Here is an 18,805-nt window from a genome sequence, read left to right on the forward strand (position 1 = left end):
ATCACTCTTGTTTTTTACCCCTTTTAGTCTAACCCAGAGACACTCAACACGTACGTCTTCTACGTCCATCTCCACCTCAGTCCAAGTGTGTACATTTTTAATATATAAGGCTACACCTCCTCCCTTTTTTCTCCACCTGTTCTTCCTGACTAAGCTGTACCCTTCTATACCAATATTCCAGTCATGTGTATTATCCCACCAAGTCTCTGTGATGCCAACAATATCATAGTTGTATTTATTTATTAGCATTTCCAGTTCTTCCTGCTTATTACCCATACTTCTTGCATTTGTATAGAGGCATTTAAGATACTGATTTGATCTTGCCTCCCAGTTCTGCCTTGTCACTCCTTTCTCTCTGCTATTATAGCCCACACTCCCTCCCATTTCCAACCCATCTCCCAAGTCCCCATGTTCTCCACTTACCCGTGGGCTTTGGTCACCTGTCCCTGTCGAACCTAGTTTAAAGCCTTCCTCACTAGTTAGCCAGTCTGTATCCAAATACAGTCTTTCCCTTCCTCAAAAGGTGAACGCCATCCCTGCTTAGCAGTCCTTCCTGGAATAGCATCCCGTGGTCGAGGAAGCCAAAGCCCTCCTGGTGACACCATCTTTGCAGCCAGGCATTCACCTCCAGGATGTACCTGTCTCTGCCTGGGCCCCTACTTTTGACAGGAATGATCGAAGAGAATACCACCTGTGCTCCAAACTCCTTCACCCGTACTCCCAGAACCCTGTAGTCACTCTTGATCCGCTCAGTGTCACACCTTGCAGAATCATTAGTGCCCACATGGATGAGTAGCATGGGGTAGTAGTCAAAGGGCTGGATAAACCTTGACAATGCCGCCATAACATCTTGGATGTGGGCCCCCTACAGGCAGCAAACCTCCCGAGATGCCATGTCAGGGCGACAGATGGGTGCCTCCATCCCCCTCAGAAGAGAGTCTCCGACCACCACTACCCTACATTTTCTATTCACAGTGGTGGCAGCGGACCTCCCAGCCTTGAGGGTACCAGGCTTCTCATCTTCTGTTGTAGGGGGTGGTTCCTTATCTCCTGAATTAAGAAGAGCATAACAGTGGAAGGGTTCAGAGCGTGGGTGGAGCACTTCCTGCTGCCAGAAGTAACCAGTTGCCAGTGTCCCCCCTGAGCTATCTCCTCCACCAGTGATGTGTCAGCAGTCCTGTGTCTTGGGACAGCTACTTCAGCTGTCTCCACAGGAACACTGTCCAGAAATTGCTTGTGGATTTGGATGCTCCTCTACCTAGCCACCTCCTGTAGCTCTCCCACCTGCTGCCTGAGAGATTCCACCAGCAGGCACATTTCACATTGGATGGTCCCCCCAGCCTGGATATCATTAAATGGGAATTGCAAACCACAGTTCCTGAAAAAGCACACCAGGATCTGGGTAGAGGCATCCATGTTCAGGTGTTCTGTCTGGCTACAAGCGCAGGTGGAGGAGACAGAAGCAGTGCTGGCACAGGTGTTGCTGGTCTTCCTGACCATCGTAGGCCTCCCTCTTTCAAAGTCCCTCTTAAACTCCCCTGTCTGCAGCACCCTGTCCATTTCACTCACCTGGTTGCTCTGCCTCTGGCTTTGAAAGCCTGCTAACCTAGAAGGTTTTATTCCTTTACTGGTTTATTAAACATCATAAGCTTAAAGAAAGCAGACAGAGCGTTTGCTGTGGTTCATGTATGCTGTTTCTCAGATTAGCAGATCTCTGACTTCACTGGAAACCCAAGATCAACAGGTTTGGTAAACTGACACCTTGCTTCATCCTTGGATATGTGGGGGGGGGGGGGGGGGCAAACAACAGACTCTTATGGGTGAATTCAAAGGGAAATCTGCTAGTTTCATCTTGGCAAGCTTCCATTTCATCCATGAATTATTGCTGAGCTGGTCCGAGACAACTGGAGGTGCCTTTTCCACTTCAGTCTTCATCCTCCTTTGCAGCCATTGAGAGGTGATCCTGCTTCATTCGACTGCTTTGCCACTGAGGTTTTATCCTGGGTTGTCCAGTTAGAAAAAGAGCTCTTTCCATCAGCTCAATGCTGAATTTCAAAGGGGGATCTGAGAAATCAAAAAACCAATGGTGGGAGGACAAAGCTAAAGAAATCCAAACAGTTGCTGATGGGTATGACATGCAAATCTTTTCTCATGAGAAAAAGACCCATGTAACCCTTATACCACTGTGTTCTGAAGATGGTAGTACCTTTCTTAAAGATAATGAACCCACAAAAAGAGAATTGGAAGGAGCACTATCAAAAGTTTCTAAATTGAGAATCAACAGTGACTGATTACCCCATCAACTCTATCCCTCAGCAATCTGGGAAACTTGCCAACCCACCAACACTTGAGGAGATCAGCAAAGCAATTAAATGAAGAACGATAAAGCACCATGATGGCATTCTTTGAAAGTACTAAAGATGGAAGTACTAAAAGGAGAGGGAGAAACAATGACTAACAAGCTTTATTTGCTGCTCCTCAAAATCTGGTGCACTAAGGAAATCCCCACTGACTTATACAACTTTGTCACCATCTTCAGAAAAGGAGATGGGACTGACTTTGACAATTATTGAGGTACAGGCAGTCCCTGGGTTACATGGATCTGACTTACATCGGATCCCTACTTACAAACGGGGTGAGGCAACCCCGCACTAGCTGCTTCCCCCCAGCAGACCAGGGAGATGCGAAGCTAGCGCTCCCCTCAGCAGACCAGGGAGACGCGGAGCGGCTTTTCTCAGCAGACACCTCAGCTTGAGAATAAAGGACTGAGGGAAGTGAGGTGTGGGAGAATAAAACTGAGCTCTGGAGAAATGTTTGGCTAGAGTTTCCCCTACAATATGTACCAGTTCCGACTCACATACAAATTTAAGAACAAACCTACAGTCCCTATCTTGTACGTAACCCGGGGACTGCCTGTATTGCCCTTCTTTCCATTGCTAGAAAAATTCTTGCTAGAATTTTATTGAGTTACCTGCTCTCCTCTGCAGTGGAAATACTTCCAGATTCCCAGTGAGGCTTCAGACAATCACTAGGCACAACCAACATGGTTTTTGCAGCCATCCAGATCCAGGAAAAACATCAAGAACATCAGGTGCTATATAAGAGGTTTATTAATTTGAAGGAAGCCTTCCACTCTGTCAACTATGAGACTGGAAAATCATGTCAGAGTCAGACCCATGCATCTGACGAAGTGGGCCTTTGCCCATGAAAGCTTATGCTCCTACACTTCAGATAGTCTATAAGGTGCCACAGGACTCCTTGCAGCTTATGTCAAAGTTTGGATGCCCAAGCAAATTTATTACCATGATTAAACTCCCCCACAACCAGATGATTGCCTATGACCTGTGCAGTGGCTCTGCCTCCAAGCCCTGTGTCATCCAAACTGGCATAAAACAAGGCTGTGCACTGGAACCCATATTTTCTCCATTTTCTTAGCAGCTATGAAATCATTAACCTATGATAGCCTATCACAGGGCATTCACATCCAATATCAGACTGACACAAACCTCATCTCTGTGCCAGAACTAAAATAATATAGGAAACAATAATCAAACTCCAGTATGTAGTTGTGTGTGCTCTAGGTGCACACTCAAAGGAGAAACTACAAACAGGCCTTCATTGCTTCTCTGAAGCTTACAAAAGCCTGGGGCTAACTCGGAACATTGGCAGAACAAAAGTTCTCCACCAGCCAGCTCCCCGGTCAATCATCAGACCTAGAAGGAAGAGCTAAATGGACAGAAAATACTCTGCCAGACTGAAGACACAGATGTCAAGATTCAGCACAGACTCTGCGGAGCCAGCCTTGCCTTTGACAGATTGTCTTGCCGGGTGTTCAACAATCACATCAAAACACAATCTAGAATTTTAGATTATAAAGCAGTGGTAAGTCCAACTCTCTTCTTCAGCTATAAGACTTGGGTACCAAAAAACGCCTAAAAACCTGGAACACCAGCATCAACAATTTCTTCGGAAGCTCCTCAATATAAAGTGGAAGGATAACGACACTAATATGAGTATCCTCAAAGAGGCCAACATCTTGGCTGTGTCTACACTGGGCCACTTATTCCGGAAAATCAGCCGCTTTTCCGGAATAAACTGCGAGCTGTCTACACTGGCCCTTGAATTTCCGGAAAAGCAACGATGCTCTACTGTACAAAATCAGCCGCTATTCCGGAAAAACTATTCTGCTCCCGCTCGGGCATAAGTCCTTATTCCGGAACACTGTTCCGGAAAAGGGCCAGTGTAGACAGCCCAGTAGTCTTTTTCAGAAAAAAGCCCCGATCGCGAAAAAGGCGATCGGGGCTCTTTTCTGGAAAAGCGCGTCTACATTGGCCACAGACGCTTTTCCAGAAAAAGGGCTTTTCCAGAAAAGCAGCCTGCCAATGTAGACGCTCCTTTTCCGGAAAAACTGAAAACGGAATAGTATTCCGTTTTAAGCATTTCCGGAAATTCATGCCAGTGTAGACACAGCCCACCAGTGTTGAGGCCCTGATTAGCCAGCATCAGCTGAGGTGAAGTGAACACACTGTGCACATGCTGGATGTAGGCCTACAAAACAATTGTTGTATGTTCAACTCACCAAAGGAGAAAGGAAACCAGGAAGCCAAAAGAAATGCTTTAAAGACACCCGTAAGATGAACATCAATGTGGCATTGACACCACTTACTGGGAGACAGTAGCCTAAGTCAGGGATAATTGGCAAAGACTTGTCAGAGAGGGAACATCTTCTTTTGAGAAAAATCACCTTGCCACAGAAAACTGCAATAAAAGAATGGACAGACAACTGTCATGCAGCAATCATGACCCCAACCCTGACTTCCAACATCACTGTAATGTCTGCCAATAAGCCTTTGACTCAAGGATCAGACTCCTCAGTCACCAAAGGACCCATAAAAATAAAAACTGTGACAGAGATAATCCTCAGTGTTGAGAGATCGCCAACAATTGCTGTGCAGGAGCAAGTGGGTCCATGGTTTGGTTAACACATGTATTTCCTGAGTATGAGCCATCTGGGAGGTTAGGAGAAGTATATGTGTAGACATGTAACCATGCATATTTTCTTTTGTAATCTCTTCTTTTTCCATTTTATTTCTGACTGGGATAGAATTTGGTTCCATACTGGTGGCCCACTGCTCTGAGCAGGTGAGGTCAAACTTTATTAGAAAAAAATATATAGCCACAGTACTGCAAAAGTACGGCTATGCTGGCAGCTTGTGATGTTGTAATTACAACATATTTGTTCCCAAATGTTTACATAATACAGGGTGTCAGGCGAGACCAAGACTTTATCAGCTTGCCAACACTGAAAACATATCCACTGTAGAATACGTGAGTCCAGCTTCCTAAACAATACATTTTCAAAAAGCAACAATAGAGCTATATTTATCATCGTCATGTCAAAAATCCGTGACTTTGCTCCCAGTGCATCTTGTGATATACTTAAACACAATCTGTGCACAGTAAGCCCCAACAAAAGACAGGAGAAATTATGCCAAAGCCGCACAAGAACCTCAGATCCTGTTTACAAAGGAAAAGTACCTTTTTCTGACAATAGATGTCAGCAGTGGCTGCAGCTGATCCATTGCTGACCCTGGCTTAACAAAATGCATAAACAAGAACAAATACTGTTCAGCACCATTTTCAGTAATTGCAATTTGTGCTTGTCTATATGTGTTTAAGCCATGGTCAAAACCATTCCAGCTGCAACCACTGCTGATACCTATTGTTAGGAATATAAACTTTTCTCCTATAGCCAGCACCTGAGGCTCACCTATGTCTAAACCATTTTAGCTATTTGTTGATATACATTCTGATTTTGAACATTTTTTTAAAAAACTGAAAACACATTTTTTTCCCCACAGTCAACTGTAAAAAACTGAAAATCCCATAGATATTTACATACATTTACACCATGACATCAGTCTTTATAATCCTAGTCTCTTCCAAAGAAGGGTGCCATTCAGTTTTAGACCCTATGCCCTGAGTGCTCTCTGGGGAAAAATTTTCAAAAATGCCTAATTGAATTAGAAACCTAAGTCCCAAAAGTGATTTAGGCACTTAGTTGTATAAGTTTCATGGAAAGTTAATGGGAATTAGGCTCCTACATTACTTTTGAAAATGGGACTTAGGAATCCAAGTTGGATGCTTTTGAAAATTGTACCTAGAGCCTGTGGGAGTTCACTGAAAAGTTTTAAAGAAGAGGAATGAGCATCTAAATAGCAAACTTGAGAGAAATCTGCATTCCTGCCAATATCTGTTACAAACCTTTGTAACCAGATAGATAACACAAATTTGGCCAACAAGGGCAAAGTAGTAGTCAAGGAGTTTATGGCTCTGTGTGTAGTTATGTTATTTGATGGTCTAAGGGTATGGATGACAGGTTTTAAAGTGAATCTCTGTCCTCGCATATTTATGCTCCTCTGAACATTTACTTTCTTCAAGTAATAAAATCCACAAATCCATTACAATTGCTATTTCTGCCTGCTTGCAGTCTGAGGGCAGAACCAGAGAGCAGTTGAGTGCCCCACCATCTCCTCAAGTTCCCGCTAGGTGAGATAATTTCCAGTCAGGATAATTCAAACCTACCCTCTTAAATCACAGAATATGAATATATTTAGGAAAGGAACCAACAACTTCTGCTGCACAGCATGCTGGGGGCTATATATACACGACATACCCACAGGTAGAATCAGCGTGTCTATGGTGTGGCCTTTGTGCACTAAAGTGCAATGCTGCACTTGGGGTAGGGGAGGGTTTTTGAAGTTACTGCACTACACAAGGTGGAAAGAGACACAACTGTTGAGGATTATCCATCATGGTGCACATGGGAGGTGGGTATAACAGTCCAGCGGAAGCTCTGACTCCCCTGGCGCTGCCACAGCCGCCATACCCCCAGGAGAAGACAGGACTCCAGACAGATTACTGATGACCCCAGGAAGTTGAGTAGCAAATACCCTCTCCTTAGCTTCCCTGGAATATGCATGGCACATATCAAAAGCATCCTCAAAGGCGTTTTTCCATGCACAAGAGAAGGAAGCAAAATTGGGCTCAGAACTTGTTCTGAAAATATTTAAACTGGCTCATGATCTCCTTGTCCTCAAAGAGGTTAGACTTATTTTTCAGCCTTCCTCCTTACAAGCCCCTTTTAGGTCTCTCAGGAAGGTAATACAAGTGGCAACAAGAAGAGACAACTTGGCCTAAAGGCTCCTTACTACACTCTCCGGCATAGGCAGCATCCAGATTGCAGCCGTGCCCTCCATCTGTGACCCACAGAGAAGCTGAGGTGAGGTGGATGAGCTCTGCAGCCAGAGATGTGGCTGAGACTGCGAGCTAGTGGGATCTAGGTGGTCTGCTGTCCTGTTTCACTCCCCTCAAGTAAACTGCGGATGGGGCTACTTGCTTCATTTCTCTTCCAGTCCTGCTGTCTCCTTTTCTTCCTCATGCCCCCACCCAGCCTGGGCTGTGAGGGAAAGTTTGGAGTTGGCCTAGTTCCCCAGTGAGACACATAATAAAGGCCCCCTTTTTTTGGCCTCTGGCTTTGGTCAGTCCAGCTTACTCCTTAATGCCTGGGGGGGCACCAGCTGCAACAAATGCTTCAGAAGGAGAACTGGAGCTGAGGGAAAAATCTCCCTACATTGCAATGCAACCCTGGGACATGGCTGGGAATTAGACAGAAACTGCTACATCCAACTCTTGTTCTAAAATACCATAATAAAGATTGGATGAAAAATGCAGCATCAGAAGGTCTGGCTGAGGCGCCAGTCATGGCGGAAGCAAAAAAAATACTTTCTGGCTTTTGATTTTTTGCCCCCCCCCCCCCTTCCGTGTGTGTGATAATTAGTGTTGTCCATTGTCTGAGATGTATTAAGATGATTTTGACCCCTGCTGTCTCACCGTGGTGATGGGAAATGGAGCACCCCCGCCCCAGCCCACTCCGCATTGCTCCCCCTGAGAGCAGGCTGGGGTGGGGGTGGGGGGTGCTCTCCTTCCCACCACTGTGGTGAAATGGAGTGATCTGACTAGGAGATGGCAGCAGAGCAGAGCAGGTGAGGGCTGGGTCGCTCTGCTTCCTGGGGACAGCGACCCCTGCTACTCCCCATGCCAGCCCTCCTTCCCACCACTTGTCTCCCAGGTCCTGTTGCTCAGGAGTGGAGGCTTTGGGGAAGGGGTGCAATGGAGGTGGAAGGAGCAGAGCAGGGGGTTATCCTGGGCCCAGCACCTGGCATAGGGCAGCCTGACCTGGGCCCTGAGCCCGCTAAGGATGGTTCTGATCCCATGCCTGAGATGGAGACTGCGGCAAGGTCCCCACTCCTCCTTCACAGTCTGGTTTTTGGCAACACATTTCCTTTCAGTTGGACAGTCCATTCATCTTCCGCTGCAATGGCGTCCACAGCGCCTGTGACAAATGCATCTGAGCCAATTATGCTGACATCATTCTCCTCTTACACGTCCGTGATGCTTACAAACTGCTGTAATCCATTACCTCTCACATCTTTTCCCATAGATCTGGCGCTGTCCTGGCGTGTGTTGGTTTTCACAGTGTGTGCAGCTTCTTGTTTGACTGAGTTTGAGCTCTGAGAACCTTTTTGTCTCAGGTCTCTTTTCTAGTAGAATTTTAGATTCTCTGTGACATCTACAGTGTCAAAATCAGCCTACTGCAGAGACTCAGGGCGGTTGCTCTTGGGAGGTCACTCTTCCCACCTGGCACTGCAGGCCTCGGTGTGCTGCAGCCATACTGTCGAGCTGCCCAGCACACAGGGACTGGAGGTGCAACAGCTGGGCCATTCAGCACACCAGGGCCGGGGGTGATGCAGTGGCAATGTTCTGTGCTCCTGTGGAGGAGAAGGGACAACTGGGAGGAGAGAAGGGAGGAGAGGAACCTTGAGCACAAGGGGAGAGGCCGAGGGCTAATCTCCCCATAGGTTCGTGACTGGTTGCCCATGCATTCTGGAGTAGTTTACTCCCACTACTTGACAAATTCTAACTGACTTGTCAAAGATTCTCTCAGTACTCTTGGTATGAGGGTTTTTTTTTCCCCCTTTTAGATTCTTGTCACAATCTGGTCTCTTATCAAGGACTCAGCAACCAAAACTGCAAGGTTGTTTCTTCATCCTTACATCAGCTCCAAATCCCTCTATTAAAACTTAAAAAAACAATGGTCCTGTAGAACCTTCGCCCTGGTCTACGCTAGGGAGTTATTTCGAAATAACAAGTGGAACATCCACATTATCAAGCCCGTTATTTTGAAATAACAGGATGGTTATTTCAAAATAATAACTCCTACTTGTCACGAGGAATAATGTTTATTTTGAAATAAATAGCATTAGTGTGGATGCTCAGTTGCTGCTATTGCAAAATAACTGACCTCCAGAGGCTTCTCGCAGCTGCACTTGTAGCCGCTCTGGCCAGACACCTGACAACTCCACTGCTCCCCTTCTCCTGCAGAGTTTAAAGCTGCAGGCAGAAAGCAAAGAACTTATGGCACCAGGCCAGCCCTGATAGCCCCATGCCACACAATGCACTTTGTGGGAGCCAGGGCGGACCTCAGCACTCCTGTGTCCCCCACGGCTGCCGGCACTCTCACACGGCTGCCAGTACTCTGATGCCCCTGGCCAGGGATGCAAGAGGGCCCCAGCCTGGACTGGTGTGGAGATGATGGATTTCATTGGAGTCTGAGGGGAGAAGATCAACACCCAGGCTCTCTGCACCAGAGGGAGGAATGCCGATGTGTATGGCCGGATGGCTGCCAGCCAGGAGGACAAAGGGCACACTAGGACCCTGGACCAGGTCTGCATGAAGATAGAAGAACTGTGGCAGTCCTACACAAAGGCCAGGGAGCAAAGTTCTTGCTCTGGGGCAGCACCACACTCCTGTCACTTCTATGAGCAGCTGGATGCCTTCCTGGAAGGGGGGCCCGTCACCTCCCCCCTCATTGTTGAATAAGGCCAGGACACACCTGGCATCAGACGCCACGAGTTCAGGCTTGTGGAGAACAAGCAGGAGAAGGAGGAGCAGAGTTTGATGAGAAGCACCGGGAGTGGGTCACTGACTGCAAGTAGTGCCGAGCTGACTGGGAGCAGTGGAAGACCATATGGGAGCAGCTGTTACACCAGCAGGAGGCCATGTGCTCTTCCATAATGTCTGTCATGGAATGCATGACTGTGTATATGGTGTGGGCCACCAGCTAGCTACCTGCCCCCACTTGCCCCCCCCCCCACGCCCTGGCTTCTCCTCCTCACATCAGGGGCTGCCAGGGCCTTTGAACACGCCAGTGGGACCTTCTGGGTAGCTGAAGCCTCACAAGGTACCAGAGGCAGGTGCCACTCCCAGACCCATCCCTGAGCCCTCTTTCCACGTCCTCTCCCTTCCCCCATTCCAGGTTCTTTCCCCCCAGTCCCTCCCCTGTTGTACATCCCCCACATAAAACATCAGAGTTCTTTGCTCAAACAAAAAGACTTTTTTATTTGCTCTGGAGATAGGGAAAAAGGCAGGAAGGATGTGGGAGCAAAGGCACACAGAGGCAATGCAGTGACCCCTTGTGGAGAGGCCTGGGAGAGAGTCTCACAGGTGCCCTTGGTTGAAACTCTCCCTCAAGGCCTCCTGGATGAGCACAGGCACCTGATGTGCTCTCCTGATGGCACTGGTGTTCTCCTGCTCATATGCCCTGGCCAGACACTCAGCCTCTGCTCCCACCCTGGAAGGAAAGTCTTCCCCTTGCTCTCACTTTTACCTGCTCCATTCTTCCACTTGGGTAACTTTCTTTAATTCTATTTACACCTGGTACCATGTGGTGTTCGGTAATCGCTTTGAGTATGTCTACACTACCCCCTAGCTCGAACTAGGGGGGGTAATGTAGTCATACGGAGTTGCAAATGAAGCCCGGGATTTGAATTTCCCGGGCTTCATTTGCATAAAGCCGGCCGGGGCCATTTTTAAATGCCGGCTAGTTCGGACCCCGTGCCGCGCAGCTACACGCAGCACAGACCACGTTCCACGAGGTGTACAGCTAGTTTGGATTAGGAAGCCTAATCCGAACTAGCTAGTCCGTGCCGCGTGGCACGGGGGCCGAACTAGCCGGCATTTAAAAATGGCGCCGACCGGCTTTATGCAAATGAAGCCCAGGAAATTCAGATCCCGGGCTTCATTTGCAACTCAGTATGACTACATTACCCCCGCTAGTTCGAACTAGGGGGATAGTGTAGACATACCCTTTGGGACTAAGGTACTTGAAAGAGATCTCTTTAGTCGGTGATGCAGTTCTAACTGCCTCTGCTCAAAGAACATGGGATTCTTCAGCACCCCTCCCTCTGACTTCCAGTCTAGGAAACTAAACAATTTAATGATACAGTTTTCAATAGTACATACATCATTGACTTCTTTGGATTTACACTGCTGTAAATAAAAGCAGAATTAAGCTTTCCATGTGCAAAGCCAAATTATCTTCTTAGGTGCAGCAGTGTAAACCCATTGTTGTCTCTGGGGTTGCACTGCCATAGTAAAGGCGATTTTTGTCTATAATGTTTTTTAAATCTGCTAAAAAGTGTTCTCTACCCCCACCACACTTAAGTGCTGTTAAGGAAACACTGAAGGACTTTGTTTACTGCCTGAAGATGGAACTCCTCATGAAATTCAAGGAAAGCCCTCAGAGGTGCAAATGATTAAACATAAAAACCTAGCAGTTCATTAAGGATTTCAGAATACACTTCTGAAATAAGTATGTCAGTAAAAAACGAAACAAAACAAAAAAACCTCACCTATCCAGCAGAATCATAGAAGTAGAGGAGCTCTAAGGTTAAAACCAAGTAACGTATGTGAAAACAAAAGATATTTAAATAAATAAGTAAAAATTCATTCCAGTGCCTTGAAAAGAAGAAAGATTTTAATTATCTGGAGACAACTAAAGCATGTTAAGAAAGACAAATGATCATACATGCTCAAAGAATTTTTTTTCTCATTCACTTTCCAATGTAGTGACTTTCTTTTTTTCAAGCTATCTTAGTGTTGTTTGTTTCATATTTTAGGAGTGCTGGGTATTATGCTGACAAATACAAGAAGACAAGATGTCTGCCCCAAAGAGCTTTCAATTTTTTATTTACATTGTATTTATGTATAGTTAAAAACTAAACAAGTCCAGGAGACTATGTAATAATTTAATTTGTGTAATATGTGTGTGAGAAAAGGAATATGTTTTTCCCATTATACGCAAAAGTGATATCAACTGTTAGGATCTCGAGATACGTACTTGTTGTGAAGGTGCCACTAATTAATAAAGAAATCCAAACAAGGGAAAAAACCTACATAACTAGAACAAGTGCAACAACTGAAATAAACACTGCCTCAACACTTCCCACTGTTATTCCAGATATAGTGATGCTTTTGATTAAACTTAACTCGATATGTGCTTAGACATCTTCTTGAAGATATTGCAGGAGAGATATCTAGGTAAAATTGCATTTAGGAACTCTATGGCTACGTCTAGACTGGCATGATTTCGCGCAAATACTTATAACAGAAAAGTTTTTCCGTTAAAAGTATTTGCACAAAAGAGCGTCTAGATTGGTCCTGGAGTTATCGTTATAATGATGCGCTTTTGTGCAAAAGCGCGTCTATATTGGCGGGATGCTTTTGCGCAAAAGCATAAGCCTGGAACCATTTTGAAGAGGGCAAAAGGGCACCAGCCCTTTCTGGGGGCGGAGGCTGGAGCTCCTTTGAGACACGTGCTTAAAGGGATCTCCCTGGACAGCAGTTTGTCTCCTGCTGCGTGGAGACCTCTTTCAGGGACTGACAGCCGTAGTAGTTTTTGTGGTTGCCCTCTGCCTTTTTGGACACCACTGCCTTGTGCCTTTTAGTGCCTTTGCCTGTTTTTTTTTTAATCTACTTTGTTTTTTGTGCCATGGAGCCAGGGGTGGCCATGTGCCTGCTCTGGCCCATTCCGGCCATTTTGGAGTGCCTGCAGCTGGTGCTCCAGGCTGCTGGATTCCTCCTCCAGGACCTGGAGGCGCAGATCGCTCTGGACGCCCTCAACAGGGAGGCCATGGCATCCCCACCCCACCGTGGAGAGGCCACTGTGGAGACTGGACACCAGTACGGACTGGTGGAACCGGCTGGTCCTGGGGCAATGGGACAACCAGCAATGGCTCCAGAACTTTCACATGAGAAAGCAGACATTCCTGGAGCTATGTGCCTGGCTCGCCCCTGTGCTCCAGAGAACCACCACCCGGCTGCGGGCACCCATCCCCGTCGACAAGAGGGTCGCCATCGTGCTATGGAAGCTGGCCACCCCGGTGGGCAGATCGACCGTCGGTGCCATCGTGATGGAGGTAAGTCCCAGGGGGAATGGGGAGTGGGGTGGGGGAAAGGTGCTGCACTCCATGGCCAGGGGCAGCCAAGACTCCAGGCTGGGTCACCCAGGGGTTTGGCCCGTCCTGCCCTTGCACAGGCCTGCTGGTGAGGGGGCCCTGGTGTGTGTGTGTGCGCGTGTGAGGACAGAGGGCATCATGGGGGGGGAGGGCCCAAGGGAGCACACACTAACCCTGCCTTATGTGATGTGTTCCCCTGTGTTTCTCTGCACACTTCTGCAGGTCGTCCACGCCATCAACGACATTCTGCTCCTGAGAGTCATCTGCCTGCGAGCTGTGGACGCTATGGTGGTCGACTTCGCTGCACTCGGGTTCCCCAACTGTGGGGGAACCCTGGATGCAACTCACATCCCTGTCCATGCCCCAGAGCATCAAGTGGCCCATTTTATGAACAGAAAGGGTTACTTCTCTATCGTACTCCAGGCCCTCGCGGACCACTGTGGCCGCTTCCTGGACGTTTATGCGGGCTGGTCCGGCAGGGCACACGACTCCCGCATCATCCACAACTCCGGCCTGTTTTGCAGGCTGGAGGCGGGAACTTACATCCCCCGGCGGGAATTTACTGTCGGGGATGTGCCCATGCCCATCTGTGTTGTGGGGGACGCAGCCTACCTCCTGCTGCCCTGGCTAATGCGGCCCTACACGGGGCGGTCGGACCACAACTGGGCCCGGTTCAATGACCGCCTCAACCGGGCCCGCAACCAAGTTGAGTGCGCCTTCGGGCGGTTGAAAGCCCGGTTCCGTTGTTTGCTCACCCGTCTGAAGACGGGTGAGCGGAATGTCCCGGAGGTAGTGGCCGCGTGCTGCATGCTCCATAATCTCGTGGAGCGGAAGGGGAAGGCCTTCCTCCCAGCATGGATGGCAGGCGAGGGCCAGGCCTTCGAGCAGCCCCACACAGCTGCCATCCCCCAGGTGCACCACGATGGGGTACGCATCTGGGAGTCCCTCACGGAGCTGTTCTCCCAGGCTCCAGAGTAGGGTCACCTCAGTCTCCCTCGACATCTCCCTCCCATCCCCAACCCTTCCCTCCTCTCTTCCCCGTACCTCCCAATAAACAATCAACACAGTTTTTTTGGAAAACAAAAGTCAACTTTTTATTTACAAGGGGGAGGGGGCTCTGAACTGGGAGGGAGAGGAGACTTTGAACTGGGAGAGGAGGAGCTACTGCTGGAAGGGGTGGTCCCTGCGACTGCTGCTGCGGGGGCAGACCTGCACATGGGGGTCAGGCCGCACTGGGGCAGGCAGCACGGGGAGGTGGGCAGGAGGGGCCATTGCAGGAGGGGGCAGGGGCAGTACTAGGGAAGGGATTGTGGGTGGATGGGGCCCGGCCATGCCATAGTGTACAACATGGCCTATGTGTGCTGCGAGGGCAGTAATAGCCTCGCACTCCCTATCACAGTGGGCCTGGAAGTGATGCCAGGTCTGCTGGCGCCACTCCAGGTCCACCTCCACATGCTGGGTGATGGATGCCTCGATTCTTTCGACGGCCTCAACATGCCACTGAAGCAGGTGGTCCCGGTGCCGGACCCGCCGCCTTGATGGTTGGATAGCTGGGGGTGCTGCTGCTGCCGCTGCTGCACGGCTGGAGGGTCTCTGGCTTGTGCTTGGTCCCGTTTCAGGGAACAGAAAAAAGGATGGGTCAGTCAGTCAGCCCGGCCACTGTCCCCACACTCCATGCCCTCCACCCCTGAGCCCAGGTGACACTACAGTAGTGTGGCTTGGGCCCACTCGGTTACCCCCCTGCCCCTCGTGTTGTATGTTTGCAAGGAGGACCACCACCGGAGTAGGGTCTTCCTCCATGTATTGTGACCACTGGTCTGTGTCCTGGCCCCTTGGAGGGTGGGAGGGTGCGTATATTGTATTAACCTGTGGAACTCCCTGCCGGTGGAGGCTGTGAGGCTTTGGGCTAATCACTTGTGTTTGACAGGGAGCGAGATCAATCCCTACAGTGCCTGGGAGCACATATGGCAGACGTGGTCTGGGCTCTCAGATTCCCATCATGTGGGATGTCTCCTGGACAGAACCAGGAGAGTGACTGGGGAGTGTACCATCCTTGCAGCAAAACCTATGGCCGGCCCAAGCGCTTCTCCCCTCCCCCTCCCGCTAGCCCTCACACACAGTAGCCCAGGGACATGTGTGGCCACAGTGGGGACTTCCCTCGGGGGGGCCAGTCAAGGCACCGGGAGCAGGCGAGAGGCTCAGTGGGGGCCATGTTCAAAGGGCTGTGACGCTGCGGTTTTCCCAGGAGCAGCTGGCTGTGCCTCACCGCCAGGCAGGGGACAGTGTGCCGTTCTGCGTCTGCACCCTTGCGGAGGTGCGGGCTCTGGCCTGAACCCCTGGGGCCCTGGCTGGTTCCAGCCGACATCCACCCTTCCCCCTGGTCCTGCCGGATGTGTGTGAGCAGCATGGTCCCAGGCATGCCCTGGAGCTGCCTGCTGTGCCCACATGCCGCTGGTCACCAGGCTGCACGTGGTTTCACATGCTGCTTCCTGCCTAATGCTACACAGTGTGCAGCTCATGTGGCCCGAGTGACGTGCTCTTCCTCTCCCCCCTCCGGGCACCTGGCTCCCCTCCGCCCTTGTGAGTGCAAAGTGCAACACTCACCGGTGGATCCTTACCTGGCCTCCGAGGATGCACAGGAGACATCGGGGCTGCCAGAGGGGGCCTGCAGGGTGACGGTGCTGGCCTCGTCCTCCAACCCACTGGTGGTGTCTCCTTCTCCCACCTCTCTCGCTGGTCCTGGTGATGGGGGGGGGAGGGGTGCACGCTGTGTCCACAGGGACGGCCGGTTCCTGCGGAGCTGGGTGGCCCAGGATGTGGTGGAGCCATTGGTAGTGGGGGCAGGTGTCGGCTCCTGCTCCGGACATAGCCCATGTGCAGTTCTTTTACTTTAGCCCGGACTTGCTTCAGGGTCTGAGCTGGATGTACTTGCTGGGCGAGCGCCTGGGCCATGCGTTGAAAAATGTCGGTGTTGCGGCGTTGGGAGTGGGTGTCGTGGAGGGCCGCCTCCTCTTGCCAGAGGTCCAGGAGGGCCTCCAGCTCCCCTAGGGACCAGGACGGGGCACTTCTCTTTCTGCCCTTTGGGGCCTCCTGTGCTGGGGGTGCGGGTGGTTGATCCCCCCCCTGGAGCTGCCATCGTGCTCCGGGTGGCGTTGGGGACAGCAGGGGCCACGTGGCACAGCTCTCTGCAGAGCGTGGCAAAGCTGCTTCTGCCTCGTGGCCTCTGCAGGCTGCGTCTGCCTTTAAGGGGTCTCGGGTTACCAGGAAGTCCGGGAGCTGCCTGTAGCTACAGAGCCTCCAAACGGTCACTAGGGCTTTTTTCCGTTTAGCCTGCTTTTGCGCAAAATGTCTTAGCTGCCTATCTACACTGGCCCTTTTGTGCAAAAACATTTGCTCAAGAGGGCTTATTCCTGAGCGGGAGCGCCAGGGTATTTGCACAAGAAGCGCTGATTTCGGACATTAGAACATCAGTGCTCTTGCGCAAATTCTCGTGGCCAGTGTAGACAGGCGGCAAGTTTTTGCACAAAAGCAACTGCTTTTGTGCAAAATCTTGCCAGTCTAGATGCACCCTATTACTTTTACCTGAGTTAGGGCTGAAACCAGCCCCACATTTGCATGTGTGGGTGGCTTACAGAGGTTCTGTCAAGTGCTTCCCACCTTGCCTCCAATCTTGTAGCAACTCTTCTAGGTGGTCGTGGAGCTTATTGTAGGAAGGAGCCCCACAGAGAATTAACAAGATAGTTATTACCAAAAGTGTTCGGTTGCAATTTTTTTAAACACTGCTCCTTCAGTGTTCTAAAACCACAACTCTTAGAAACGTTCTGGAGCCAAACAGAGTCGGACTGGAAGGAAGCACAGTCCAAAAGGGCCCACTGGATCCCTCAGAGTAGCAGGATGTGGGAAGAAAATGCAGTTTTCACATGAACTTAGTTAGAAAATGATTGAAAGTTAGACAAAAAATGCTTGAGGCATTATCTTCGCAAAGCAAGGGGGAAACACCTGGATTGGATGGATATTCAGCTGGATTCCATGAGACATCTCTGCAAAGGGCAATTATTCTATAGGCTGATATTCAATGAATATTTTTAAGTGCAATTTATAATTTGAACTATAATACATAGATTTGGGGGAGGAGGAAAAAGGGAAGAAACTGATGGCCATTTCGTACAAGGTGCTGAGCTGTCCAACATCAATTCCCTTTGAAGTTATTTGGAATCCAGGTAGCTGAGCACATTGCAAGGGGCATTCTGCATTTCTCAGTATCGAGCCCCCACTGCAGAAAAATCTGTAAGTCTATCTCCTTGCTCATCACATGGGCTGTAAGCTGTGAGCAAAAAATGCTTAGTAAAGAGACTAGAGATATTTTTCTTGGAACAATACATATGACTCAAGAGTCATACATCAAAACAGACATTGCATTGTAATAGCAATGCAAGATTAATAAGTCTCAAAACATGCCAGAAAGGGAATAAAAAAATGGCTATCCACCAGTTGGAGGGGGAAAAACGCATTTAACAGAATAGGCCAGGATTAGTCTGTGCACACTGCACTGATTTGGACATTCCTTTTGAGAGAGACATTTTGGGCTTTATACAGCCCCATAATATGTGCAAACTGCATGGCTCTGGTGTTAAGCAAAGATGCTTCCTCAGGGAGGATTGTTGGAAGTATCGCCACCTCTTTCTTTCCTGTGGGTTAAACTGGAACAGCTTCACTTTATTTCTGGGGACCTCCAAAAGGACCTACTCAACAGAAACTCTCAAAGGGGAAGGGGATGAGGCAAATTAACCCATTACCAGCATTTCTTGGCCTTGCCCTCTCTTCAGTTAGAACTTTCAGTTTCTGGATTGATTTTCGACCAGTGGCCTGCAGGTTGGGTTTCACGGATGGGAAAAAACAAGCCTGCTATGTTTAAATATAGAAGTTTGTGACATCACTAACAACATCGTCTTACAGTCTTTCCCCTTATGTCATGGTATAGCTACAAATCAATGGAAGCAGAGTAGGCCATTTCCAACTTGCTCCATTCTCTGCGAGCAAATTTAAGCTACAGGCTTCAGCCCAGTGGTGTAGGCAGACTGGGACACTAAGGTGGATCCTAGTTTAGGTTGGGTGGGCAATGACAGGAGGGTGGGGCCATGAGAAATCAGGGCCACTGCTCCTCCCTCTAGCCCCTGGGGGGCACTAGATGCTCTGGCCAGGGGCCCTGGAAAAATGGGGCGGACTGAAGGAAAGTGCACCGCCACCTGCACTGCCCCCTGCCCAGCGCTCCTGCCAGGGAGTGAGATCAGGGTGCTGGGGCTTGCCAGCTACAGCCCTCCAACTGGAGAGTGGGGGTATGTCTACACTACCCCGCTAGTTCGAACTAGCGGGGTAATGTATGCATACCGCACTTGCTAATGAAGCCCGGGATTTGAATTTCCCGGGCTTCATTAGCATAAGCGGGG

Source organism: Pelodiscus sinensis, chromosome 1, assembly GCF_052426305.1.
Source record: "Pelodiscus sinensis isolate ZL-2025 chromosome 1, ASM5242630v1, whole genome shotgun sequence".
Lineage (NCBI taxonomy): Eukaryota > Metazoa > Chordata > Testudines > Trionychidae > Pelodiscus > Pelodiscus sinensis.